Source organism: Scylla paramamosain, chromosome 19 (assembly GCF_035594125.1).
Source record: "Scylla paramamosain isolate STU-SP2022 chromosome 19, ASM3559412v1, whole genome shotgun sequence".
NCBI classification, from domain to species: domain Eukaryota; kingdom Metazoa; phylum Arthropoda; class Malacostraca; order Decapoda; family Portunidae; genus Scylla; species Scylla paramamosain.
This window is the reverse complement of record NC_087169.1, coordinates 18,868,169-18,896,141: the sequence shown is the minus strand read 5'-3', so window position 1 is coordinate 18,896,141 and position 27,973 is coordinate 18,868,169. Positions and strand designations below refer to the sequence as shown.

Here is a 27,973-nt window from a genome sequence, read left to right as displayed (position 1 = left end):
ACACACACACACACACACACACACACACACACACACACCCTCAACGAAGAAAATAAACGGAAAGGAAAGTCTATACATTTCCATCCTAACGCAAAAGAAAATGTATATAAAAAAATCCTATCCCCCTCTCATAGAAAACGGGACTCGAGGCTGCGCTCATTAAAGAAAACCAGATGCGGTGACCGTCTAGTACTACACTGCCGCTGCCAGCCTGTGTAATGAATCGACCCGACCCAGTAATGACGCACCGCTGAGAGAGAGAGAGAGAGAGAGAGAGAGAGAGAGAGAGAGAGAGAGAGAGAGAGAGAGAGAGAGAGAGGGGGGAAAGGGAACCTGTGAAATGTATACAACTCAAAATACAAGAAGATACAGGCACGAAAATAGATTGAATGGTAGTGTGTAGGTAGGGAGGCAAGCAGAGAGAGAGAGAGAGAGAGAGAGATGCTTTCCTGGAAGAGTTACACTAGAAACTGACATGTTGCATAAAATGTTTGTCAAGGATTCAGTATGAGACAACCACTTCCAAATATCACGTCCCTAGTTCCTCTATTGTCTTTGGGAAACTCAATATAGAGTAATTCATGAGTGTTTATTCATTCGCACTTGAGTTATACGTAAATAGATAGATAGATAGATAGACAGGGAAATAGATAGATGGATGGATGGATGGATAGTTTAAATAGATGGTTATAAGTAGATAGATTCTTAAGGTAGATCAGTTTAAGACAAAATTCAGCGAACTTAGTCACATCACATCTTGAGACAACTCTACATAAAGTGGTTTATTTTCTTTCTTATCTTATCCATTCATTTACATAAGTCATACTACAGTTCTCATACAGTATTATAGCTGTAGGATATTTAGACCTTACATTTTTATTCAGCAAGAGGCGAAGCGCACTTACATTAACACTAGCAGGACTGGAATTGGTGTTCAGAGGAAAATAGCTCGCCCTGAGGCAGCAAGGCACGGTACATTTGGCTGACATTTGCGTATTGAGTTTGCTGCTCGACCTTGGCACCGCTGTTTGAATTCTGGGGTGATGCATTAACTGGAATGGCTCCCTCTACCCCTCTCTCTCTCTCTCTCTCTCTCTCTCTCTCTCTCTCTCTCTCTCTCTCTCTCTCTCTCTCTCTCTCGCTCTCGCTCTCTTGACAGATTCTTAATTGGACTCACGGTATTAAGGAATCAGTGAGTGTAATTAGTCGCCTAAATTAAAATCTTATCGCTGCTTGTAACTTGTTGTTGTTTTCGATAATTAAAAGTTTTGCTCGGATGATTTTTCATCCTTATATATATATATATATATATATATATATATATATATATATATATATATATATATATATATATATATATATATATATATATATATATATATATATATATATATTTTTTTTTTTTTTTTTTTTTTTTTTTCCCGGATACTTAATCTTATAATTTTTTTTTTTTGACAGCACTACGTAATTTGTCGTAAGTCGCGAACTGTATAGAGAGAAAGAGAGAGAGAGAGAGAGAGAGAGAGAGAGAGAGAGAGAGAGAGAGAGAGAGAGAGAGAGAGAGAGAGAGAGAGAGAGTCACGTACTGTACCATATGAAATTGAACCCCAACAAAAATAAAATCTATGTAAAAGTTAAATCAAAATTCTAACTTGTTATTAATTAAGGAAAAGTCACTCTTGCTCTCTTACATTCATTCATATGCTAGATTTACACATTTCTCTAAAGAAGAATATCATCTCCAGTTTTCCGTTTTTATTCAATATTCACACTTTCTTTTTCTCTCTTTCATCAGCTTTTATTCCCATTTTAATTCACCCAACTCACACATACTTAAATATAAGACCTTAAGAGTTGCATTACCCAAGTGTGTATGTTAGGTTTGGTTACGTTAGGATACGTTAGCTAGGGTTTGGTTAGGTTAAATTAAGTTTGGTTGGATTAGGATAGGTCAGCTTACGTTAGACTAAGTTAGGTTAAGTTTGCTTAGGTTAGGATATTAGCATGGGTTAGATTAGGTTAGGTTAGGTTTGGTTAGGTTAGGATATTGGGTTAAGTTAGGTTAAGTTAGGTTTGGTTAGATTAGGATATTAGGTTAAGTTTGGTTAGGTTAGGTTAGGTTAAGTTAGGTTAGGTTAGGTTTGGTTAGATTAGGATATTAGGTTGTTAGGTTTGGTTAGGTTAGGTTTGGTTAGGTTAGGATATTAGGTTAAGTTTGGTTAGGTTAGCTTGTCGTGAATCACAGGCCGCCTTCCACTGTATTAGTATTAACCAGTGAAATAAAACAGTAACACATCAGGAACATCGGTGCATGAATAACATAAATAACAGTAACAGCTCCTCGCTTTAAATGGGTCACTAACACAGGGAATGGTCTCTCTCTCTCTCTCTCTCTCTCTCTCTCTCTCTCTCTCTCTCTCTCTCTCTCTCTCTCTCTCTCTCTCTCTCTCTCTCTCTCTCTCTCTCTCTCTCTCTCTCTCTCTCTCTCACTGTGTGTGTGTGTGTGTGTGTGTGTGTGTGTGTGTGTGTGTGTGTATGTATACGACTTTACTCTCTATTCGTGTGTTATCTGCTTTTTCTGACTTGGTAATGTAAACACACACACACACACACACACACACACACACACACACACACACACACACACACACACACACACACAGAAAACCAGCCATTCCGCTTCTTATCTCTCATGACCTTGAACGCAGGCCTGAACGACTCTCTCTCTCTCTCTCTCTCTCTCTCTCTCTCTCTCTCTCTCTCTCTCTCTCTCTCTCTCTCTCTCTCTCTCTCTCTCTCTTGCCTTTGAGCCGTTCTTTAAATCGTTTAATTCAACTTATTTTTTTTTAAATAGACTTGTTGTATCCTGAGAGAGAGAGATCCTGAGAGAGAGAGAGAGAGAGAGAGAGAGAGAGAGAGAGAGAGAGAGAGAGAGAGAGAGAGAGAGAGAGAGAGAGAGAGAGAGAGAGAGAATCATTATCGGATGCTTGCCACTACCTCCTCCTCCTCATACTCCTCTTTTTCCTCCTCCTCCTCCTCCTCCTCCTCCTCCTCCTCCTCCTCCTCCTCCTCCTCCTCCTCCTCCTCCTCCTCCCTCCACTGTGAGCACCGTGCAAAAATTGGGACACACAAATAAGCCAAATCACGTGTATTGAAGGCCGCTGTATTAAAGGGCACTACATCACTACATTGTGTGCATGGCTAGCTGGAAAAAATATAAATAAAAAAACCGTGGCAGTAAATTTAACTCCTGCTTTATCAAAGGGGTGGAAATATGTATCGTAGTAAAGGCGTAGGGAAATAAATTTATACCTGTGATTTTGTAGTGAGGTCCGCGCAAGACTCGCCAGGGTGCAGGTGTGTATGAATGTGTATCTGTGAATTTTTCTTCGCCTCTCTCTCTCTCTCTCTCTTGGAAATTTCTCAGCGTGGAGGTTGTGGAGGTTGGATTTGCGGCCCCGAACTCCACCTCTCCCTTCTCCCCCACGTGTGCATAGAAACTTGCCGATGGTATATACTAAATCATGCATCGAAATAAATTCTCTTCAGTGCGAGACGAGGAAAAAAAGATTACAGCTCAGTATTGAAACTCTGCACTAGAATCACTCACTCGACTGACCCACATTTTCTGTTTATATTTAGTTAGTTTTATTTTATTCACTTGTTTCTTCAGTTATTTGTGTATTTATTTGCGTGGAGTAGACTCAGTGGCCAAGATGATGGTAGAGAATCATTTGGTAGCTTTAAAAATTAGATGAATTGATGGGATTAATGAAAGGATATAAGTATGTGTGACCTATAATTGAACTGCCTCGAGTTGACATAATGGCCGTTTGTATCATTGCTTATATACTGTTATTTTTTTTTTTCGCTGTTATTCTATTTATTTATTTATCTATTTATTCAGTCATTTACCAGTTTATTAAGTTTACATATTCCTCGATATTATCTTAATGTATATCAGGACTGCCAATACCCACACTGTTCATAACCCAAATTCTCCCCACCAACACACGATCACACTAGCATCACAAACCCTCCCCACAGCGGACACACACCTCCACATCGTTGCCCTTAAACTCCCATATCCTCACCACACCTGTGAATCCCTCCATTACGGAAGCTGTAGGCGGCGGTCTTCATCGCAAAGAGCTAAAGGTGATTACTCTCCAAGATTGAGTATTGAACCTTTATCGAGAGGGAGATTGGGTGATTAGCTGTTGATTATGAAGCGCCTCCTCCTCGTGATGGTCCCAGGAGATTGGTAAAGCGAGGAACACAGGAGCAGGAAGAGCCTGGAAATGAGGAGAAATTAAAGAGGAGGGAAAAGAAAAGGAGACCAGTGGAGAAAATGTAAAAGATAAGAGGGAAAAAAATGATAAAATGCTTGATGATATGCCCGAAATCGTTGTGAAATATGAGTGAAAATGCGAGGGAAAAATGTGATAAAAATGAGTGTAAAAAGAAAATAATTTATTGGTGAAGTTTGACGAGCAGGAAAAGGTTAATGAAGTGCAAGGAGGAGCAAATACGTTCTTTAATTAGCGAAAGGAGGAAATGAGGAAAGCGACGAGAAGTGCTCAGAGTTACTGCAAGATGATGATGAGATAAGAAAAACAATGAGGGAGGGAAGAAAAAAAAAAGTGGGGGGGAAGAAACTTGGAGGAGGTAATTAGGTGAAATGAAAACAGTGGGAAACGTGGATAGAGAAAAATAAGACACGAGATGATTATGAAAACAGGAGAGAATAATTGAGGGAGGGAAATTATGCTGAAGAAAGTGGCGAAAATTATAGAAAAAAAATAAACTAGTCCCTTGATGCAGCGAATTAGATAAAAAAAAAAAAAAGTTCATGATATAAAATTAAGACGAAAAATATTCCTTTGAGAGACAAGAAATGATGAACCTTAATGAAAACACGACTAGAAACAACACAAACAAATGAAAAAATAAAATAAACAATAAATCAGAGAGAAACAATAAAAAAAAAACACCAAAGTAAAAATATACGAAAAAAAGAATCAGCAAGAGAGAAAACAAAAGAGAAACGAGATAAAAAAGGCAACGCACCCGAGTAACAACGAAGATAAACATTAAAAAAAACAGCCTTGAAAATGAGAACACAACAAAGGTTAATGAATAAAATGGGATGAGAGACTACAAAGGACCTCTCTAAAGGACACAATACCCTTTGTAGTGAGAGAAGAGACTAAAGGAGGAGAGAGAGAGAATGGAGGGAGACTGGGAGGGACTAGGATGAAGGAGCGGGGAGGCAGAGGAGGAGGAAGATAGAGGAAGACAGTTAAAGGGCGGGAAGGAAATCAGGGAATTAAGGAGGGCAGGAAAGGGATGCAGAGAGGAAATGGCCCTTGTGGCTTTAACCTGACATGCGTTGATTGGCTAATTAGGGCAGGTAGGTTAGGTAGGTGAGTGGCAAATGGAAATGAGGTAGGTTGTGCAGGAAGGCAGTGAGTGAATGAGTGAGTGAAGGGTAAGAGACGTATAGTTTAGAGAGAGAGAGAGAGAGAGAGGGGGGGAAGTAAGTTAAGGAAAGAAAGGGAAAAGAAGGAAGAAAGTGAGGAAGAAAAGTTTAGTATAGAAAGAAGGAAGGATTATGAGAGAGAGAGAGAGAGAGAGAGAGAGAGAGAGAGAGAGAGAGAGAGAGAGAGAGAGAGAGAGAGAGAGAGAGAGACTGTGTTCTTAATAGCTTTTCCTTCAGGTATAAATCCAGGGTAACTTGTTCTCTCACCTGACAGCTTCACCTCAACCCCACGCCACTTATCCCAACTTTACCTCATAACTCGCCTACCTTTTTCCCCTGTAGTCTTGTGTACGAGTTTTAACCCTTCCGCTTACTTCCCTCATTTCTACCTTTATTTAATTTCCTTCTGCCAGCACCTCTCCTGTCACTATCCTTCCCTCGCCTGTACTCTCGCTCACTCTCACACCGCCATGTATTTTCCCTGATGCGGAGTTTATACTTATTTGTATTTGTTTACTTGTTTTTTTTCACTTTTCTTCGTGTTTTTTTTATTTTTTTCATACGCAGTTTACCGCCACTTATACTTAATTTACTCTCTTCCACTCTCACTTCCTCCTAGTTTCTCTCATACGGTTTTAAACTCGTGTTGTAGCTCAAACTTCGTCTTCTTTTCCTAACGCTGCTGTGTCTCGATCATCTCTTCCTCATGCGCTAGTTATTTTTGTTCTTGTTGCTACATTTACTCATAAACCTCATTTCTCAGTAACATATTCCTGGACTTTTACATCCTCTCCTATATTCGTCATTCCCAGTTTATGTTTATGTCTCAAACTCTTGGAAACCTCGTGATTTGATACTAACACATTTCTTGACTTTCACATTCCTTCATATTCCCACCACTGTCTGTTTGGATTCACTATTTAAAACTCTTGCATTTACTTATAAGTCTCATGTTCCCTTATCAACCCTTTTCTAGATGCCACACTTTCTCATTTTCCCATCATTCTCAACCGGTTTCTGTGTGTCATGCTTGTACGTACACATTCATAAATCTCACTTTCCTCCAACATGTTTCTCGTCACACCGTCTTCATTTTTTTCCGTCATTCTCAGTCGTTCTTCACTCCTCACACCTGAACAGTCTCTCATAAATCTTAACCTCCTTCATGCCGTAACAGATAAGAGTCTCGCATCCTTTCGCCTCCCTTCACCTTCTCTTCCCCTCATAACCTCACGGGACTCGACAGGAACAACAAGCGCTTCCCCTCAACTTAAATCAACATTAGTTTATTTATCGGTAAAAAAAAAGAAAAAAAAACTCCCATTTTCTTCTCCGGGAGCTTCGTTCTTCTTCCGGAAATAACACTGAATAATTCGGTCCGAGGCGCATCGTCTTGGGGAGACTAAGATATTTTTGTAAATCCATCGAATTTTGTTGATAGATTTAAAAAGAAACTTGAGGGAAGAGAGGGAGAAGTTCAGGGAAGAGGAGGAAGAAAGGAAGGAAGGATGGAAGGAAAAGAGGAAGGAGAGTTGAAGGAAGCGGATGAAGTAAACAGAAGGAAGGAAGAAGAGAGGAAGAACAAAGTTAAGGAAACAAAAGGAAACGAAGAAAGGAAGGGAAGAAGGGAGAAAGAATACAGTTAAGGAAAGAAAAGGAAAAGAAGAAAGGAAGGGAAGAAGAGAGGAGGAAAAGTTAAGGAAAGAGGAGAGAAAGGAAGAATATAGAAAGAAAGCAGTTGAGGAAAGAAGAGGAGGAAGGGAGTAAGGAAGAAAAGAAAGCTGAGGAAATATAATGAAACAAACAAAAATGAAAAGGAGAGAAAGAAAACACCTGAGAAAAGAGTGGGAAACGAATAAAATAAGTACAAAAACAAAGGAAAAAAGGAAGAAAGAGAAGGAAGGAAGAGGAAGGGTTTGGGTTCTAATCTTATTTGATTTACGTGAGGGAAAAAATAGTTGATTGGCTCGTTTGTTTAGCGTTGCTCGTCCCCCTCTTGTTTTTTTCCTGTTTTTTTCTTTTTTTACATATATTTTCTTTCCTCGTAAATCATTCTTTTATCAAGTTTAAGATTTTTTTGGTGTGTGTGTGTGTATTTATGGTCCTTTTCTTTTAATTCTCTTTTCTTTTTAGTTGTATTTCCTAATCCATTTCTTTCATTTTCTTTTTTCTTATTTTTTTTCCATTTCTGAGGTATATTGGTTAGTTTTTTCTTTTTTTCATATCCATCATATTTTCTGAATTACTTTATTCTTTCAATTTTCCTTCCCCTCTTTCCTTCTCCCTTCATCATCTTTTTTCATTCACTTCTTTTTTTTACCTAATCTTCCTTTTCCATTTCTCCCCTCTTCAGTCTCTCTCTCTCTCTCTCTCTCTCTCTCTCTCTCTCTCTCTCTCTCTCTCTCTCTCTCTCTCTCTCTCTCTCTCTCTCTCGCTCTCGCTGTGTGTGTGTGTGTGTGTGTGTGTGTGTGTGTGTGTGTGTGTGTGTGTGTGTGTGTGTGTGTGTGTGTGTGTGTGTGTGAGCCTGTCCTTTTCCTCCAACCTTGCAAAAAAGTGTAGCATTTCATAAACATACTCCATATGCTGCACAACACGAATAATTGCGCAAAATGTTAAATTAGCTTGACAGGCGAGTGTGTGTGTGTGTGTGTGTGTGTGTATGTGTGTATGTGTGTGTGTGTGTGCGTGTATTAATGGAACATGGAAACAAGAGGAGTGTAAATTAAAGCAAAGAGGGAAGGGAAATGTGGAGGTCTCTCTCTCTCTCTCTCTCTCTCTCTCTCTCTCTCTCTCTCTCTCTCTCTCTCTCTCTCTCTCTCTCTCTCTCTCTCTCTCTCTCTCTCTCTCTCTCTCTCTCTCTCTCTCTCTCTCTCTCTCTCTCTCTCTCTCTCTCTCTCTCTCTCTCTCTCTCTCTCACTCCTCGTTTGAGTCTCCATTAGTTCTGATTTCCTGTCCCTCTTGTTTATCACGTCCCTCTCCTCTTCCTCTAGAGTGAAGTTTCATTACTCTCTCTTAGCGCTGCTGCTCTCCTTCCTTCTCTTTATATCCTCCTTTCTTCCTCCTCCTCCTGACCTCCATCATCATCATTCCCCGTTCTCGGATCTCCTTTTCCACCTCTTCCTTCTCTGCGATTGCTTATATTTTATTCCCTGCGCTTCATTTCCCCTCTCCTTATTCCTTGGTTTATTCCGACATACACTTCACCTTCCTTTCTTCAGTGTCCCTGCGTCTCACAAATAGGTTACTCCCTTCGTCCGCGTTGCGTGTCGCTGGCTTAGTCAAGGGAGATGCGACGTCGCGGGGCCTCACGTTCCTCCCGGTGACTTTTCTGCTACTAGATGTTGACGGTCCCTTCATCCACGCACGCCACGGGATTCTGATACGTCTCTAAACCCTCTGTTCTACTAGGGGTATTTGTTTTAGCTCCTGGTTGTAGAAAATTGATCGAGTACAAGTGTATTGTTTTCTTGTGGTGTAGTTTTGTAATTGTGTGATTCTGTTGTGGTCAGTAAAATAAAATAAAATAATAGGGAGATGTGATGTAGCGCTTGGTGGTGATTGTGATGTGTGTTGCATTGTGGCTTTTGAATTTCGAATAACGAGGAGAAATTATCGTGCAAGTAAATCTGATAGAAATGAGATGTGTGTGGGATGTCTTTTCTTTCCTTTTTTTTTTTGTGTGTGTGTGTTTGTGATGAAAGTGGTCCCTCTCTAGATAGACTTGAAATTACGTGGTGGTGCGTAGGAGGAGTAGGAGTAAGAGGAGGAGGAGGAGGAGGAGGAGTAGGAGGAGGAGGAGGAGGAGATGGAGGAGGAGGAGGAGGAGGAGATGGACAAGTGACATGGGAGAACGAGGCTTAGTTGAGGAAGAGCCATGCGTGGGAGGAAATGACAGGTGGATGAGAGAGAGAGAGAGAGAGAGAGAGAGAGAGAGAGAGAGAGAGAGAGAGAGAGAGAGAGAGAGAGAGAAAGTAAATTGAACCGTGCTAAAAGGAATTTGAAAATGAAACAGGGTAGTGAACAGGAAATTGAAAGATAAACTAAAATATAGGAAGAATAAATACAGGAACAAAAGGATATTAAAGAAACAGGAAACTGAGAATTTAATAACCAACCCATAAGAAAAAACACGAAATGAGATACGAAACTGGAATAAAACAATAAAAAGAAAGGAAAACTCAGAAAAGCAATAACTGAACGAGAAACATGACGCACAAACAGTGGAAAAAAAGAGAAAATAAGAACGATAACAAGGAAAATGTGACTCGCGAAACCAAGGCATAAAGGAAACCTCGTTAATACAAAGAAGAGGAAGCAACGCACGAAGACAAGAGGAAGAGGAAGTTAAGAGGAGAACAGAACACTCATTTTGAAGCTTCCTCTTAAACCAACATTCACAAAGTAGGAGGTGCATACATGGAAAGTGTCTGAGTGGAGCAGGAAGGAAGGGGGAGAGAGGAAAGGGGGCAGGGAGCTGAAGGAAGGAGGAAAAGGGGGGCGGGGGGATTGAGGGAGTTTTTAAGATAATTTAAAGGAGTTTTTAATTAAAGTGGGAATATTAATGGTAAATTTTAAGGGAGAAAAAGGAAAGGTTTGATTTACTGAAAGATGATGTGGGAGGGTTCAGGGAAGGAGGGAGAGGGAGATTTCAAGGGTGTTTTTAAAAGGGTGATCAATGCTAAGGGCGAGTCTTAAGGGACAAAAGGGTTAGTGAAAGATACTGAGACATGATATGGCTCTAAAAAAAAAAAAAAAAGGATCCTAATAATTTTTAAGGAGGAAAAAAGGGCAAAGGGATTTTAAGGGTTAAGGTGAAGTCTTAGCGGAAAAGGGACAGTATGAGGTATGTAGATGGGTTATTTTGCTTAAAGGGAAGACTTGTGATCTTTAAAAGCCTTCGGGATGAGGGGGCTGGAAAGTGATTGCATTTTAAGGGACAATAAAGATGAAAGGGGTAAAAAAAACAGTTTAAGCTACAGGTTAGGGTGATGATATAGCATTTAAAGGGAGATATTTGACCTTTAGAAGCTTTATCACCACTACCGCTACTACCACCACCACCACCACCACCACCACCACCACCACCACCACTTACACCCACACCACCAAATCCACCAAAGGGAATTAGTGTCAGTAAATATTATTACCACCAACTATAAGCCGATTGTTCCTCTCGCCCAGTGACCAGAGACTCGTTGCCGGCACCACCACCACCACCACCACCACCACCAGTGAAAGCAATTATGTACCTGAATAAAATCGTGATAATCTTTCATTTCCTCTTTTTAATGCAATGGTTTTCCTCCACCCCACCATATTCTAAACTTGACACTGTGGTATGCCTCCTCCTCCTCCTCCTCCTCCTCCTCCTCCTCCTCCTCCTCCTCTTTTTCCTGCTTAAAGAAGAACGCGGACATCTCACCCCCCTCCTCCTCCGCCTCTTCCTCCTCTCTCCTCATTTCTCCTCGTGCTTGGGAGCGATTGCGCTTCTTCAAATTTGCTGAGAACATGAGAATTCTATGCAGGAGGAGGAAGAGGAGGAAGAGGAGGAGGAGGAAGAGGTTTAGGAGGAAGCGCAGTCGGTTTGTAAAGCTGATGGAGGAAGATGAGTTTTGAAGTGAATGTAAGTGATAGGGATGAATGGGATAAGTGAATAACGGAGAGAGAGAGAGAGAGAGAGAGAGAGAGAGAGAGAGAGAGAGAGAGAGAGAGAGAGAGACAGAGAGAGACAGAGAGAGACAGAGAGAGAGAGAGAGAGAGAGAGAGAGAGAGAGAGAGAGAGAGAGAGAGAGAGAGAGAGAGAGAGAGAGAGGGGATTATGTAATGAAGCAGAACTATTAATTGTTAAACCTAATAACCCTTTGAAGTCTCTCTCTCTCTCTCTCTCTCTCTCTCTCTCTCTCTCTCTCTCTCTCTCTCTCTCTCTCTCTCTCTCTCTCTCTCTCTCTCTCTCTCTCTCTCTCTCTCTCTCTCTCTCTCTCTCTGTATGTCTCAACTTTACAAACTACGTCCACGCTATTTTTTTTATTTATTTATTTTTTTATTTATTTATTTTTTTTATCATGACACAGGCCTCTCCACTAACCCCTCCAAAGATTAGTACAAATCCTGATTATTTTTCTTGACTTCTGCGGGATTAAAATCGTCAGTGTTCTCTGCTGATTTGGGAGTTTTATGACTTTTCCTTGCGTTTTCTTTATCCCTTCCTATTGTTTCGTTTTCCTTTTCTCTCTCTCTCTCTCTCTCTCTCTATTTTCATCATGTTCTCTTTTTCTCTATCTCTCTCCTCATCACGCTATTGTTACAACGTTTTCTGGTATTATAAGTTTTTTTTTTTTTTTTGCTGCTTACGTCATGTTTATATTTGTTGGTTTATGTTTAGTTATCATTCTTTTTTTCTTTCTCTTCATTTTCATCACATTCATTCCTCATAGCGTTATATTGTTGCTACGTTTTCTGACGCGTTAAAAGGCATTTCGTATACACGTATTTTTTTTCTTTTCTTTTTTTTAGTTTGCTGTCGTCATGTTTATATTCGTTCCCTTATCTTTAGTTATCATTCATTCTTTTCTATTTTCGCTTCACATCCCTGACTTTTAATTTTCACACACACACACACACACACACACACACACACACACACACACGAGGCAGCAGCAGGAATGCCATCACGTTTCGTCATCACGTTTATTTGTTTCACCTTCCGCTTGATATTTCATTTCCCTTCACTATTTTTAATTTCACACGCTTTAATTTTACACATTTACACAAGAACCGAGGGAGGGACAGATGTATGACAGGTGTGGGGGAGAGGGGAGCAGGTGTGGGGAGAGTTTCTAAAGGGTGAGGGAGAGGGGGAGCTGGAGGAAAGTGGAGGGAAGGGGGAGGGTCTTCAAATATCTTAATGAGAAAACTTGTATCGTCTTTATGCACCTGTCCAGACACACAGGCGACTCATATAGCGCGGCAGCCTCTCAGGTGTGTGGGGCAGGTGAGGACGCGGGAATGAAGGCGCTGGAATGAGAGCAGGAATTGTGTGAAGAAAATTTATGAAAGGAGGAAGGAATGAATGAAGCATGTAGAGTTGATGAGAGTGATTGAACTCCAGGGAATATACAGTGAATGACAACGTGATGATAGTAGTGGCAGTAGTAGTAGTAGTAGTAGTAGTAGTAGTAGTAGTAACGATAATAATAATAATAATAATAATAATAATAATAATAATAATAATAATAATAATAATAATAGAAACTTAAAATACGAGGTGATAGTAGTAGTAGTAGTAGTAGTAGTAGTAGTAACGATAATAATGATAATAATAATAATAATAATAATAATAATAATAATAATAATAATAATAATAAGAGAAACTTAAAATACTCAACTCGATTATAACAAAGAACTGGGGAATTTCTATGACTTTTGTGTAATTTCATTCATCTCATTCATTTTTTTTTTTTTTATCCAGTATATTGTGAAACTGAACGCCCGAGCTACGATATAACTTCAGAATTTCACCTAAACTTAAGGGAATTTCAAGGAAACTTAACTACTACAAAGCCAAAAATTGTATAAGTACAGAGGATTTACCAAGAAAACACAGAGAGAGACTGGATAGAACAGGCAGTAGAGAGAAGTGTGTGTGTGTGTGTGTGTGTGTGTGTGTGTGTGTGTGTGTGTGTGTGTGTGTGTGTGTGTGTGTGTGTGTGTGTGTAAGAGAGGGAGTGAGAGCGGGCGAGCTTGTGACAGTGAGTGATGGCAGAAGAAGGGAGGTAAAGGGAATGGAAAGGCAAGACTCCCATCAGAGGTGTGCTTAAGCCTCGCAGGAAAGGGGAATGAGGGGAAGGAGAAGAGAGCCTTATTGGTACAAATGTGAACTCTGGACCGTATATTCCCCCCCAGCTGGTGATGGCGTGAAGGATATGGGAGGGAGAGAAGAAGTAGGGAGAAAGACGCGCCACAACCTTCTAAAGATGCTGTTCTGAAGGGTGAAAGGAAGTGCGGGAAAGGAGGAGCAGAGGGGGAAAGATGGAGAGAAGTAGGAGGAGGAGGAGGAGGAGGAGGAGGGATTAAAGGGAAGAGGAGCGTTTGTGGAGAGAGAGGGCTTATGAGGAGGAAAGTGTGGGAAGGATAAAGCAGGGAAGAGTAGTAAACTTCTTAATATTTGAGCCGTTTATTTGTTTAGTGTGGGATTAAAGGCACGATTTAAAGGGATGCTGCGGGAAGATTAACCAACGTATTACCACAAAGCCTTAATGAGAGTGCGAAAAAAAAAAGGGACAAATTTTAAAGAGAATAACACAATAGGGTCTAAATACAAAGAAATTGAATGCACTGAATAAAAGAAAGTAGAAAGAAAAAAAATAATAAATGGACGATAAACAAAAGTAATATTCTAAAAGAGAATAACACAAAGGGAGAACTAAAAAGGCACAAAAGTTTAAAATACACAAGAAAGGAAGAGGAAATACATATATTAAGCATTTCAAGACGAAGGAAGAGGTTTTACTAATGGAGGGTAAAGAAACACTCCATTAAGAGGTGGTGAGGTGAGGCGAGGCGAGGCAGGCGGAGGTGTTGCCACGAAAGGGAATTACAAGAAATTACCCATAAGTCAGCGGAGTTGTGTGGATCGGATATAATCTTGAACCATTTTGTGCCTCGTCATGATCACCGGGATTTGTTGATTGTGGAGGTGGCTTGGGAACTGACTGTCTGGCTGGCTGATTAACTGGCTGCGTGACTTAGCTCCTTCGTGATTGACCTGATTCACCTACTTGACTGAAGCTTCGACTTACTGACTGACTGACTGACTGACTGACTGACTGACTGACTGGCTTCATCTATTTAACTGACTCTGTGCCTACTGTTTGATTGTCTGACACACCTTATAGGGAGCTAAACCGTAAAGTGAGATGTTGTATTCCGACTGACTGATTGAAGTGTTAGCTGAAGGGCTGTTTTCTGACTGACTGATCAGGTGATTGAAGAAACAAAGCAGCTGTACCTTAACTGACTGACTGACTGGTTAGCTGGCTACATAAGATAGTTTTTATTAAATATATGAATGATTAACTAACTTCCCTTCTGGGTGATTTATGTGATGGGCTGAAGGATTAACTAAACGATTATATTGTGACTGATTGATGGAATAACTGGCTAACTGGCTAGATAAGTGTGTGGAGTCATGGCTGCCTTTAACTCTGACTTATTGACTGACTGCCTGATTGCTCCGGTGGCAGCCTGAGTGCGTAGGTGGAGCGTTCTTGCTAACTTCCAACACCGTGCCTGTGTCTGACTGACGTACCGAGCGACCTGACTGAACTGATTGAAAGAGCGGCTCGGTGGCAGGCGGGCGGGATGGCGTGACTCGCTGGAAGACTGTCTTGCTGACTTGGCAAGAAATCGATGCCAAGGTAATTGGGTGCATGATCGTGAAGAATTGGGCAAGATGAATAACTGAATTGCTGATTAAAGGACGGAGTGTGTGACTGACGGACTGCCTGCCTGACTGCCTGACTGATTGCACGACTAACCGAACAAAAGGACGGATACTAATTATAGGAGCGACTGAGAAAAGAGACTCTGAATTTTAGTGAGTGAAGGAAACATGAACCGAACAGAAACGAGTGAAATTTTGAGTGAGTGAATGCCTACGTGAGAGGAGAGAAGATATATCTGAGCCAGCATCACCTCTCAGCACACACTCACACTAATGTACTGACACAACACAACGCAAAAAAAGGTCAAGCAAATGAAGGAAGGAGTGAATGGATGTAAGCCACGAACCCTGATTCACCCTTTGGCCAAACAACGAAACGCGCCTCAGCTTCATCAACTAACTGAAGGGCTGAAGCAACCGACTGAATGCACACACACACACACACACACACACACACACACACACACACACACAGTATCACCCTCCTCGCCCTCCATCTGCATTCCTACACCCTTTGTTTTGATCCAGCGGTAACGAGCGAAACCCACACTCCCTCTTCCTTCCTTCCACCACAATGCCAGTCCCCACGCACACCCCACGCACGCCCCACGCCCCACGGTCCTCCACGCCTCTGCTAAGCCCCAGTAATTCACCCCCAAAACACGAGCGTTGCCTCCCACCCAGCATTTTTAGCGTGGGAGACTTTTTGGAGGTCCCGGCAGGCAAGGTAGTCCAGACGGTCCTTGCAGCCTTACCCCTTTACTACATCTTATTAAAGTTGGGGTACTGGGGCTGCCGGCGAGATGGTGCCCCCGGTAAAGGCCTCCGTGCAGGGCTGAGGGACGAGGGTGGCTGGCTGGCTGGCTGGCTGCTTTTGGTTCTCGCTGGCTCTAGCTGGCTCGCACGCTCTCCCTTTCTCTCTCTCTCTCTCTCTCTCTCTCTCTCTCTCTCTCTCTCTCTCTCTCTCTCTCTCTCTCTCTCTCTCTCTCTCTCTCGTTTTCGTTCTCGTTCTTTCTCGTTCTTTCTCGTTTTCTTTGTTTTCTTCCCCGCTCATTTTTCTCTTTCTCTCATCCTTGTTTCTCTCTCTCTCTCTCTCTCTCTCTCTCTCTCTCTCTCTCTCTCTCTCTCTCTCTCTCTCTCTCTCTCTCTCTCTCTCTCTCTCTCTCTCTCTCTCTCTCTCTCTCTCTCTCTCTCTCTCTCTCTCTCTCTTTCTTTTTGCGCGCGTGTGCTTGTCGTTTTGTCATTTTTATTTCCCCTCGCAATGTATTTTTCCCACCGTGTTATATCTTCAGTGCATTTCCGCCTTACTGTCTTACTGTGTGTATAAGCATTTTTCCTTTCCTGCCCCACCCCCCTTGAAGTCCCTTATTTTAAAACTGTCCTTTGCATAGCCTTAAATTTTCCCTTTTGTCATATGTAGAACCCATTAGCAGCGTCAGGAAAAAGTACTGATATAAATTTACCACCAAGCTTGAAGAAGGAAAGCAGCGAGAGAGAGAGAGAGAGAGAGAGAGAGAGAGAGAGAGAGAGAGAGAGAGAGAGAGAGAGAGAGAGAGAGAGAGTTGTGAAGGTAGTGAGAAAGGGAAGAATTACTTTCCTTGTGTTTTAATCATTCTCTCTCTCTCTCTCTCTCTCTCTCTCTCTCTCTCTCTCTCTCTCTCTCTCTCTCTCTCTCTCTCTCTCTCTCTCTCTCTCTCTCTCTCTCTCTCTCTCTCTCTATTGCCTTGTGTTTCTTTACTAATAGCCAAAGGTTTCCTGTTGCCACTTTCTTCCGCTATTTTGTCCCCTTCTTGTTCACACTTCATTGAGTTTTCCTTTTTATCGTTTATACTCCTTCATTGTTCCTCCTCCTCCTCCTCCTCTTCCTCCTTCCTCCTCTTCCTCTTTCATTCTCACTCTCCGTCTTTATTCTTCATTCTCCCTTCCTCCCACGACCTTAATCTACCACATTCACTCTTAGTTACTCTTTGTCCTCTCTCTCTCTCTCTCTCTCTCTCTCTCTCTCTCTCTCTCTCTCTCTCTCTCTCTCTCTCTCTCTCTCTCTCTCTCTCTCTCTCTCTCTCTCTCTCTCTCTCTCTCTCTCTCTCTCTCTCTCTCTCTCTCTCTTCCCTCCCTCTTTCCTTCCTTCCTTCCTTCCTTCCTTCTTTGCTCCCTCCCTCTCTATCACTCTCCCTCCCTCTCTTCCTCTCTTCACGTGTCCCCACCTCTCACCTCCCTCTTCCCATTCTCTCTCTCTCTCTCTCTCTCTCTCTCTCTCTCTCTCTCTCTCTCTCTCTCTCTCTCTCTCTCTCTCTCTCTCTCTCTCTCTCTCTCTCTCTCTCTCTCTCTCTCTCTCTCTCTCTCTCTCTCTCTCTCTCTCTCTCTCTCTCTCTCTCTCTCTCTCTCTCTCTCTCTCTCTCGAAGTTGCTTGAGCTCCTATAGTCCCCCTCCCCTCTCCCCCCACACCTTTCCCATCAGGAGTATTAAGCCCTTGTCAGCGATGCTCTCTCCCCCTCCATTCTTTCCTTCCCCCCTTCCCTCTCCTTCATTCCTTTCTTCCCTCTTCTCTTTTCTTTTTCATTTTCCTTGTCTCCATGTTTTTTTTGTATGTTTTCCACAATCTTTTCTTCTTTTCCTTCCTTTTCTTTCTCTTTTCCACAACTTCCGATCGTTTGAGACTCTTTTTTCTTTTCTTTTTTCCCCTTCATCCTTTCAATCTTCTTGGTTTAATTTATTTCCAAACTCTTAACCCTTTCTCTTTTTTTCTTTTCCCGTGTCTTTGTCCGTTTCTCCTTCCCATTTCATCAGCTTTCTCCTTCTGTATCCTTCATCATGATTTTGTACACCATTTTTTTCCCTTTTTTTTATGTTATATCCTATATTTTATTATTTTATCTTTTTATTCTTTCTTATTTCACTGTTATTTCCTGCTTCCTATTCCATCCTCTTCCTCTTTTCCTTACGCATTCTCCTCTTCACGTTTCCTCTCTTCCATACACACACACACACACACACACACACACACACACACACACACACACACACACACACACACACACACACACACACACACACACACACACACACACACACACACACACACGTTTAAAGCAGTGTTCGCTCTCAAACATACATATTTATCGATAAGCTTAGCACAGTTTCCTCCATATCCCCCATTCTCTCTCTCTCTCTCTCTCTCTCTCTCTCTCTCTCTCTCTCTCTCTCTCTCTCTCTCTCTCTCTCTCTCTCTCTCTCTCTCTCTCTCTCTCTCTCTCTCTCTCTCTCTCTCTCTCCAGTTCAATAGTTGTTGGTCTTTCCGAATCTAGTCTACCAATGTATCTGCAGTTAGTGTCATGAGAGAGAGAGAGAGAGAGAGAGAGAGAGAGAGAGAGAGAGAGAGAGAGAGAGAGAGAGAGAGAGAGGGAGAGAGAGAGAGAGACGGTTCGTGGAAGGACGCATATACCTTAATACGTACTGTGGATAAACACGTAATCTATCTTTAAATAATCGCCTTTTTCTAACTCGTTTATACAGGCCGCCATTTTGTTACGTCATCTTTGTTTACCTACATTCACACAACCTCCGTCGTCATGGCAACCGATTAAAATACCTTTGCTGCCTGGTCCCTCTCGCATTAACATTCACATTATCCCCACGCTAAGTTTCTGACTCTCTGTGTTTATATTATTGGTATTTTTTATTTTATTTTTTTTTACTTATACATATTTACTCTATTTTCTCGTGTGTCTAATGTAGTGTATACTTGTTCATGGATTTTTGAGTGCCTTTCTTTTTTTTTTTTTTGGTGTGCATGCAAGCAGGTGGAGAAAATGATGCGAGGGATGAGAGTAAAATGAAGCAAGCCATTATCATCACATCATCATCATCATTGGGCTTTCACCTCTCTCTCTCTCTCTCTCTCTCTCTCTCTCTCTCTCTCTCTCTCTCTCTCTCTCTCTCTCTCTCTCTCTCTCTCTCTCTCTCTCTCTCTCTTCTTGCATTCAAATATCCTTCCCTAACCTCTTTTCCCTTTTTCCTTCTTTTCTTCATTCGTTTCTTCTTCCTTCTTTTCTCTCCATTTCTTACTTTCTTCCTTACTTCCCTTTTTTTCCCTCCCATTACTCCTTACTTTTTTAATATTTCTTCCTACCTTTTTCTTCACTCCTTCCTCCCCTCCTTTCTTAACTCCCTTCTTTCGTTCTCCATTGCCTTTCTTCCTTCCTTCCAGCCTCCCTTCATTCCCTCCTTCCCTCTCTTACTTTCCTTTTTCCCTCTTTCCTACCTTTATTTACGTCTTCCGTCGCACCTTCCTCTGCTTTCCTTTCTTCCTGCCTTTCCTTCTCCCTTTACCCCACGCTTCCCTCCATCCCTCCACCTCCTTCTCCTCCTCCACCACTTCATCTCGCATCTCGTTGCATCGCACTTCCCTGAAACGAAATCGCCAAAATATGATTTATATTTTTTTCCTTTTTTTTCTTTTTTTTTTTTTCGATTGGTCTTCTGACATATTGCACCTCTCACCCTTTTTTCCTCTCCATCCCCTCTCATCCCATCACTCTCGCTTCTCTCACAGTCCCCGTGTTATTTTTTTCTGGTATCTCATCCCTCTCACTGTATCTCTTGGTCCTCGAACCTGTCACCAGCCCACTCACCACACCGCCATCCCTCTCACCTTCCAAACAAATCTCGTCTTGACAACTCACTCGCTTGTCTCCGTCTGCCGAATCTCCCTCCCTCTCACTTCTCTCCCAAGGCCTCGATCTTCACCTGCATTGACTTGGCCCCTTCTCTCACCACTTCAGAGAGAGAGAGAGAGAGAGAGAGAGAGAGAGAGACATATTAAGCTTCTTTTCAAGTTGGCATAAGAAAAATATAGTAGTATATATATTCTCTTCTGAAACTTGCTTATGAAGACTGTGAAGAAGGGGAGAAGGAGGAGGAGGAGAAGGGAAGAGGGGGAGGAGGAGGAGGAGGAGGAAAGTAAATTGCTAAAGTGCAGATATTTCGTGGGATTGAACTTTGTACCCTTTCCCGTTTTCCTTCTCATCGAAAACGGAGTGCATGAGAGAGAGAGAGAGAGAGAGAGAGAGAGAGAGAGAGAGAGAGAGAGAGAGAGAGAGAGAGAGAGAGAGAGAGAGAGAGAGAGAGATACCAGGAAGTCTATTGTGAAATTGACTATTAATCTATTTCTGCTTCTAGTAAGCTACGTGTGGGAGAACAGGATAGAAATAGAACAGAGAGAGAGAGAGAGAGAGAGAGAGAGAGAGAGAGAGAGAGAGAGAGAGAGAGAGAGAGAGAGAGAGAAGCAGGCTCGAATGGTCCGTACAATCAGTAAATGAATGAATCTATTAAAGAGAAGGTACGTGTAAGACTCTCTCTCTCTCTCTCTCTCTCTCTCTCTCTCTCTCTCTCTCTCTCTCTCTCTCTCTCTCTCTCTCTCTCTCTCTCTCTCTCTCAGATCCCAGGAATGAGTTTATAGCAGAATTCTGATGATAATTTGATGTTTCTTTCCGGGATTTTTTTTTTTTTTTCGTAATTGTGTTAAAATTTTAATAGGGAAAGTTAGCAAGTATTGATTTTAACTTGAATGCAATTAGGTCTGTTTCCCCTAATTTCTGTATTATGTATATTGGAGAGAGAGAGAGAGAGAGAGAGAGAGAGAGAGAGAGAGAGAGAGAGAGAGAGAGAGAGAGAGAGAGAGAGAGAGAGAGAGAGAGAGAGAGAGAGAGAGAGAGAGAGAGAGATGTTTGTAAAAGTCTGCGGTGATGTCTCCCCACGTTTCATTTACTCGTACATCAACGTTCTAATTCACAAATGCGGGAGTGAGTAGGTGCATGTCGCTATTTCGTAATTTACCATGAGTATCAGAAGTCCGGTTCATGAATAACTGAAAGGCACGATTATAAAGGATTATCATTCCGGTTTGATCTTTGACAATCTTTTTTTTTCATCCTAAGCAGAATTTTGAACGTTATTTTTTTCTTTTTCTTTTCTTTTCTTTTCTTTTTTCTCTTTTTTTTGCGGGACACTAGAATTTTGTTGAGTGACTTGGAAACGTTTTGTGCCTCGTTTTTCGTAGAGAGAGTGAAAACGTTGACGAAAGTGCGCGTTGCCATTGGATTCTCTCTCTCTCTCTCTCTCTCTCTCTCTCTCTCTCTCTCTCTCTCTCTCTCTCTCTCTCTCTCTCTCTCTCTCTCTCTCTCTCTCTCTCTCAACGTTTTTCACTGAGCGATTGTAAATTTTTCGCGTCCGAGGCTTTCATGGAAGACGTTTTATTTCGTGTTTTTAGAAGCCTGATGATGGTATGATGAATGTAAACTTTCGCCCTTTTCCTTTTTTCCCTCGTGTTTGGCAGCTACTCGGGGAAAAAATAACGCCTCCTATCATTTTATTTCCCTGAGACACGTTAAGGGAGATACGTGGGTGACGATAGTGGTGACGCAGATCCTGATGGTGACGCGCGTGATGTTTGTGACGTCTGTGGTGGTGGTGGTGGTGGTGGTGATGGGAAAGTTATGATAAAGGGAAGAGGGGAGAGAGAAAGAGGAGGAGGAGTTAAAGCGAGAGGAGGGGAGGAGGACGTTAATGTTAATGATAACGACGATGGGGAACCGAAGAAAGAAAATGAAAAAGAGATTATGGACGCGAAAACGGATAAGAAGAGAAGGAGGGAGATGAGGATGAGGACAGGGAGAAGGAGGAGGAGGAGGAGGTGGAGGAGGTGGACGAGGACAGTGGTGGCGGTAGCAGCAGCAGCGGCGGCGGCGAGCAGGGGAGGGAGTGAGGTAGGCAAGGAGGGAGAGAGGGCGGGAGGGAGGCAGACAGGGAGGCAGGCGCGCGGGGCCTTCACCCTCACACACTCACACACTGTCGCTCCCTCTGTCGACCCACACGTAGGACACCCGTTCCCTAAAGCCTCCCAGGGCGGCGGGACTTGGCTCGCTCAGGCGCTGCACGGCTCACTCCCTCCCGTCCCCTCTCAACTGTTGCTCATCTTCACTCCGCTGCTTCCCAACGTCCCTTCAGCGTTGCTATCTTTCCCGCGTAGTGACCGGCTGCGTTACGGAGTTAGCGTGTGTGCATCCTGTGTATTCTCGCGCGATATTGTGTGTGTGTGTATGTGTGTGTACTGCGACGTAATGCTAAAGTGGTGTTGGTGATGGTGTTGCCCTGTACAGCACAGCTCAGCACAGCAAGCGTGTTTGTGTTGGTGTTGCTGCTGTGTACTGAGCTGTGCCTCTTGTGATGATGGTGATTACGGTGATTGTGAAAAGTGCGGTGCTAATGATGAGGTGGAAGATAAGGAAGCAGAAAATATACGTATGTGGTGCTGTGAATATGCGCGTAGCCTGGTATTTATTATTGACGTGGAAATACTGAGTGAGGCAGCGCATTCTTAATATTCATAAGTCGCGGCGGTGCAGCAGAAGCCACGTTCCTTGGTAGCGTGTTGCCTTGCGTCACACACCCCGCAGCCCAGCCTTGTTACAGCTGTGTGACGGAACGGTGACTGTGCATATGTTTCGGCCAGAGAGAGAGAGAGAGAGAGAGAGAGAGAGAGAGAGAGAGAGAGAGAGAGAGAGAGAGAGAGAGAGAGAGAGAGAGAGAGAGAGAGAGAGAGAGAGGTCGTATAACTATTGCACTAACATAAAGGAGAAAAAGAAAAAACAGACTTGCATCCAGAAACAGCCCGAACTCTGAACTCCCGAGGAAGCATTTTTTAAAGCTACATTGATACCTTGGACACAGAGAGAGAGAGAGAGAGAGAGAGAGAGAGAGAGAGAGAGAGAGAGAGAGAGAGAGAGAGAGAGAGAGAGAGAGAGAAAGAAAAAAGTCAGCAAGGAAGAGATATGTACCTGAACTCCGCGTCACCAGCATTACAAGGGAGTCTCGCCGCTGTGTGCAGGTGGAACAAGGTGGAATTAAAGATGAAATGAATATGCCAGACTAGGAAATGAACGTTCTCGCCACCTGCACCTGAGAGAGAGAGAGAGAGAGAGAGAGAGAGAGAGAGAGAGAGAGAGAGAGAGAGAGAGAGAGAGAGAGAGAGAGACTGTTAAACACCACACACGGGATTGGAAAGTGGAATGGGGCGCGTCAACAGAACGAGGTCAAGAAAAGAAAACTTGAAACGGCTCTGATGTGTTTGAGGTTACCGGATGCATGAAAGGTGATTCGGAACGGTATGCGAAACAGGGGTCGAACCGTTGCTGGACTGCTTCGTGTGGCGGTGCAATGGAACTCGGGAAATTGGCAAGCAAAGTGCACCAGTATTATGTATGCCTCAAGGGAGCTGATTTTGTGCTTAGGGATTCGCATTTTTTTTTCTTTTTCGTCTGTGTTAGAGGGGTAGAACAGGAGGAGGGGTGGGAGAGAGAGTAGGGGGAGAAAATTCTTGCTTTACATCACAAAGCGACGCGAACTGAAATTACAGTGATGAGCATTACACTTTTACTAGTCAAAGATTACCAATAGTATCCTGGTTTATGTGCGTAATGGATTATACTCGAGATTATAACCCTTTTTTCTTTATTATTGAATTGCTGTCAGGTTTTGGTAATTGCAGTGACTTCTTCATTGTTTGGTTTTTTGTCTACGTTTTGAATTATTAAATCTAATATTGTTGCTTCTCAGTTTCTGTAGTTGCGGTGATGTACTGTGTGAGTGTGTGTGTGTGTGTGTGTGTGTGTGTGTGTGTGTGTGTGTGTGTCTGAGTGTGTGTGTGCTTGCTCCTGGCGGTGGGAAGATAGTGCATTGTTTATGTGTTGTATGTTCTGTAAAGCATATGTGTGTGTGTGTGTGTGTGTGTGTGTGTGTGTGTGTGTGTGTGTGTGTGCTTGTGCGTGCGCTGGTGACGTCATGGGGGAGCGTCATAACCTCACGCTGATGCCGTTAATAGATTGCATTGCTGTGACTGGAGCGTCGGTATAATATATTTGATGGAAAGGCAGGAAATTGAGCTGAGAAATTGGATGTCTTCGCCTGTTGATGCTGTAAATATCATGATGTGTTGACCATTAATATATTGAACGCTGGCACACAACACAAACACACATATTCTCTCTCTCTCTCTCTCTCTCTCTCTCTCTCTCTCTCTCTCTCTCTCTCTCTCTCTCTCTCTCTCTCTCTCTCTCTCTCTCTCTCTCTCTCTCTCTCTCTCTCTCTCTCTGGCTTTTGTAATGTACGGACGTGAAAGTTATGCAGTTATCTTCACAAGGGTGATTATCAAGTTCATTTGAGAATATGTGTTTCCATCTGTGTGTGTGTGTGTGTGTGTGTGTGTGTGTGTGTGTGTGTGTGTGTGTGTGTTCGTGTTCGTGCGCGCGTGTGTGGTGGGGTTTGAAAGTTAAAGTAAAGCTGTGTTATTGTTCTCCAGTGTACACACACACACACACACACACACACACACACACACACACACACACACACACACACACACACACACACACACACACACACACACACACACACACACATCAATCACCATAATCTTCCCTGTGATATATTAATAGGTAAACAAAAACTTATCTTCATCTCCCTAAGAGCCTTGCAACCGTATCACCTGTACAGATTAATTAGTGTGTCTCGTGGTCACGCTCATAAGTGGACGGCAAGGTGTTAAGTGGCTGAGAGGAAGACTAATCTGAAAGGGGAGGAAATGAAAGGGAGAGAATCTGAGATGAGACAGGTAGGAAGGCAGGGAGAGGAGGGAGGAAGGGAGGGAGGGAGGGAATCAGAGGTAGTTAGCGAAGAAACTCAATCCTTATACTCCCTCTACGCTCTCTCTCCACTAATTTGGCTGATGGAAGAAAGACGAAGGAATAAAGGAAGGGAAGATGGATGGACGAGATCCACGGACTTAAAAGAGATGCAAGGAAAAAAGGAAGGTCTTTTGTGAGAGTGAAGCGAATGCGGAGGATAATTTGAGTGAAGAGGAATAATGACAAAAACGTCCTTGGGTGGTAATATAACAAAGAAAGAATGAAAAATAGTGCTTCACATAAAGGGAAAGGTGAAAAGGGGTTGGGTTTTGCCTCGGGAAGTTAATTATTAAATTATATAAAACTCTGCTTGAAGTGAATAAATGAGTTAGTGTTCAAATTCAATACAGGAGTGATGAAAAAAGATCCTAAAATACATGTAACAAATGCATGCAACAATACTGTGTTTGTTAGCTTGTCACATACGCTACGTTCACAGACACACGCACTGACAGACAAAGCGACCCAACCTCCATCACAGGCACAGCTCCTCCAGGCACTGCACACACACACACACACACACACACACACACACACACACACACACACACACACACACACACAGACAGACAGTATGAACTGCACAACTTATCTTTCACATAAATATTACAGGAGAACACACACACACACACACACACACACACACACACACACACACACACACACACACACACACACACACACACACACACACACACACACACACTTAAAACAAACTGCACTCCTATAACATTTAAAGTAGAGAGAGAGAGAGAGAGAGAGAGAGAGAGAGAGAGAGAGAGAGAGAGAGAGAGAGAGAGAGAGAGAGAGAGAGCTTACTTGCAAATACACCTCGAGACAAACACAAAAAGAGCAGACCCAGACACAAGAATTTAGCACAGGTGTCCTCCTAAATGCACGGCTTCACCTCCCCTTGCTTCCTCGGATACGTGCCTTTTCTCCTCGCCTCGGCACACTCACATTTCTACACAAGCCAGTGAATTCTTACCGTGGCTGTAAGGAATCACTCATCCGCACAACGTAACCCTCGTGAGAACTGCAGCGAAAAATGTTACGTTTCCTTACACTCAAAGGGACAAAACTGCAGTACTTATTAATACGAGAATGAATTGTGAGAGTGTTGCGTGTGTGTGTTTGAGAAAGGATATGAAAGTGTATACTCTCTCTCTCTCTCTCTCTCTCTCTCTCTCTCTCTCTCTCTCTCTCTCTCTCTCTCTCTCTCTCTCTCGCGGATAGGGAAAAATAACAAGGCAAGGGAAAATAAGAATAAATGATTGATCAAAGGCGAGATTGTATCCGAATGACGTTCCGGGAAAAGAAGCGAAGGGAGGGAGATGGAGATGATAAAAGGTGTGGCAAGGAATCGGGAATGGGGAGAGAGAGAGAGAGAGAGAGAGAGAGAGAGAGAGAGAGAGGGGGGGGGGGAGAGAGAACTTGTATAATACAACAATAACAGCAACAACAATAATAAGGATGATAATGATAATGGAGGAGGAGGAGGAGGAGGAGCCAGCATGAGAGGACAGCTTTAATGTAACTGAAGTGGTAATTATGAGAACATTTTATCATTTCACACAGATTCTTACATTCATAACAAACATCCCATTAATCACACGGCCGTGAATAGTCCCCTGGTGAAAAATTGAGAAACTTGAGCTTTTCTATACGGTAATATTATTATTATTATTCTATTTTTACACATGCATTCCCAAAACTGATCATATTATTCCTACACGAAAAATACCACCACCACCACCACCACCACCACTAACAACATTAACAATAATAGTAACAAGTATATAAAGCTTCCAGATCATTACAATTAAAAAAATGAACATGAATGCAACTTAGTAATTGAAAAAAAATATCTACTGTGCCCTCCACCACCACCACCATCACCACCACAGCCTCTTCCCTCGCCCTGTCTCTCTCTCCCCTAACTCTCCCCTCTCCACCACAACACACACCAACGCACCTCCATTTTCTACCTCTCACACTACACCCAAATTAGGAGGAGAATAAAAACACTACACTTTTGGGACTCACTTGTTACTGGTCTGACTAGGGAGTGGTGTTCATCCTCCTCCTCCTCCTCCTCCTCCTCCTCCTCCTCCTCCTCCTCCTCCTCCTATTGCTCCTCCTTCCTCTTCCACTTAGTGTGCAATGCTTATCTCATTCGAGTCTGTTTTTCCTCGCCCTTCAAAAAATATACGAGGACACGAGGACGAGGAGGAGGAGGAGGAGGACAAGTAGGAAGAGGAGGAAGAGGAGGAGGAGGAAGAGAAAAGAGAGGATAATGTATATTTATTTGGAATTACTGAAGCGTGACTGCGCAAAATATTTATCGAAACTTGTCGTGCAAGAGAGAAGTTGTTACAAGGAAAAATAAACGTGGAATGCTCAATTGGCCGTAAAGAAGAAAAAACGTATGCCTAGTGGAAATAAAAATAAATAAATGAGTGAATAAAACGAAACCGGTAAGCAATTTTCCCTCCGACATTCATACATTTTTTTCCCCCTTGCCGCGTTTCTAAGTAAGGAAATTTCTGGTTGTTTTGGGGGTATTCTGTCCAGAGAGAGAGAGAGAGAGAGAGAGAGAGAGAGAGGCGTTTCAGTTTAATGGTTTGAGAAATTCCGTTGTGATAGTGACTGAAAAATGGTATACACTGTGAATATTAAAACACTCCACCTGCCTCTTTCCCCTCCCTCACCCCATCACCCCTCCCTTCACTCCCCATTCATTTCTTCTCTCTCTCTCTCTTTTCCCTCTCACCCATTCCTTCCTCATACACCCCTTTCCCCTCTCCTCCACTCCCCCGTTCATTCCTCCTTTTCGTCCCTCACTGTGTCTCCCTCACTCCTCCCCACTCACGTATCTCCCTCTTTTCCCCCTCCTTCCTTTTCCTCCCTCCCCTCACTCTTCGTCCAGGAAATAGAGAGACAGGAGGAGAATGCAACTGTGTGTGTGTGTGTGTGTGTGTGTGTGTGTGTGTGTGTGTATTTTATTTATTTGTGTACATAAAAATGGAAAGACGACAAGGAACACGGAAAGAAACATAGTGTACAGGTGTGTGTTGCTTCAGGTGTGTGTAAGTTTGGACACAAAGAAAAAAAAATGGGGTGAGGAGAAAGTTTTTTTTTCTTTTCTTTTTTTTTTTTTTTAGGTGGGGCGGGTCAGGGAGAGATACCACCCTTCCTCCTCCCCCACACGCACAGGTAGGCAGCAGGTGCACGTATAGGAAGTACAGGTGTGCGAGGAAGTGATGTGTGCAAGGAAAAGTTAAGCTTGGAAACTGAAGGGGAACGTAT

At 42.7% G+C, this 27,973-nt stretch overlaps 1 protein-coding gene across 8 annotated transcripts in view; it reads left to right on the top strand.

Annotated features, from left to right (window-relative positions):
- The window catches only part of LOC135109831 (uncharacterized), a 264,130-nt gene that overhangs the window by 174,029 nt on the left and 62,128 nt on the right, over window positions 1-27,973 (top strand). The window contains exon 1 of one of the 8 annotated variants that reach the window (XM_064021554.1): window positions 21,765-21,796. The exons of the other annotated variants lie outside the window; for them this stretch is intronic. The gene's annotated coding sequence lies outside the window, so the exon portion shown is untranslated. Of the gene's footprint in view, window positions 1-21,764; window positions 21,797-27,973 lie in introns of those variants that run through there. 8 annotated transcript variants of the gene reach the window in all.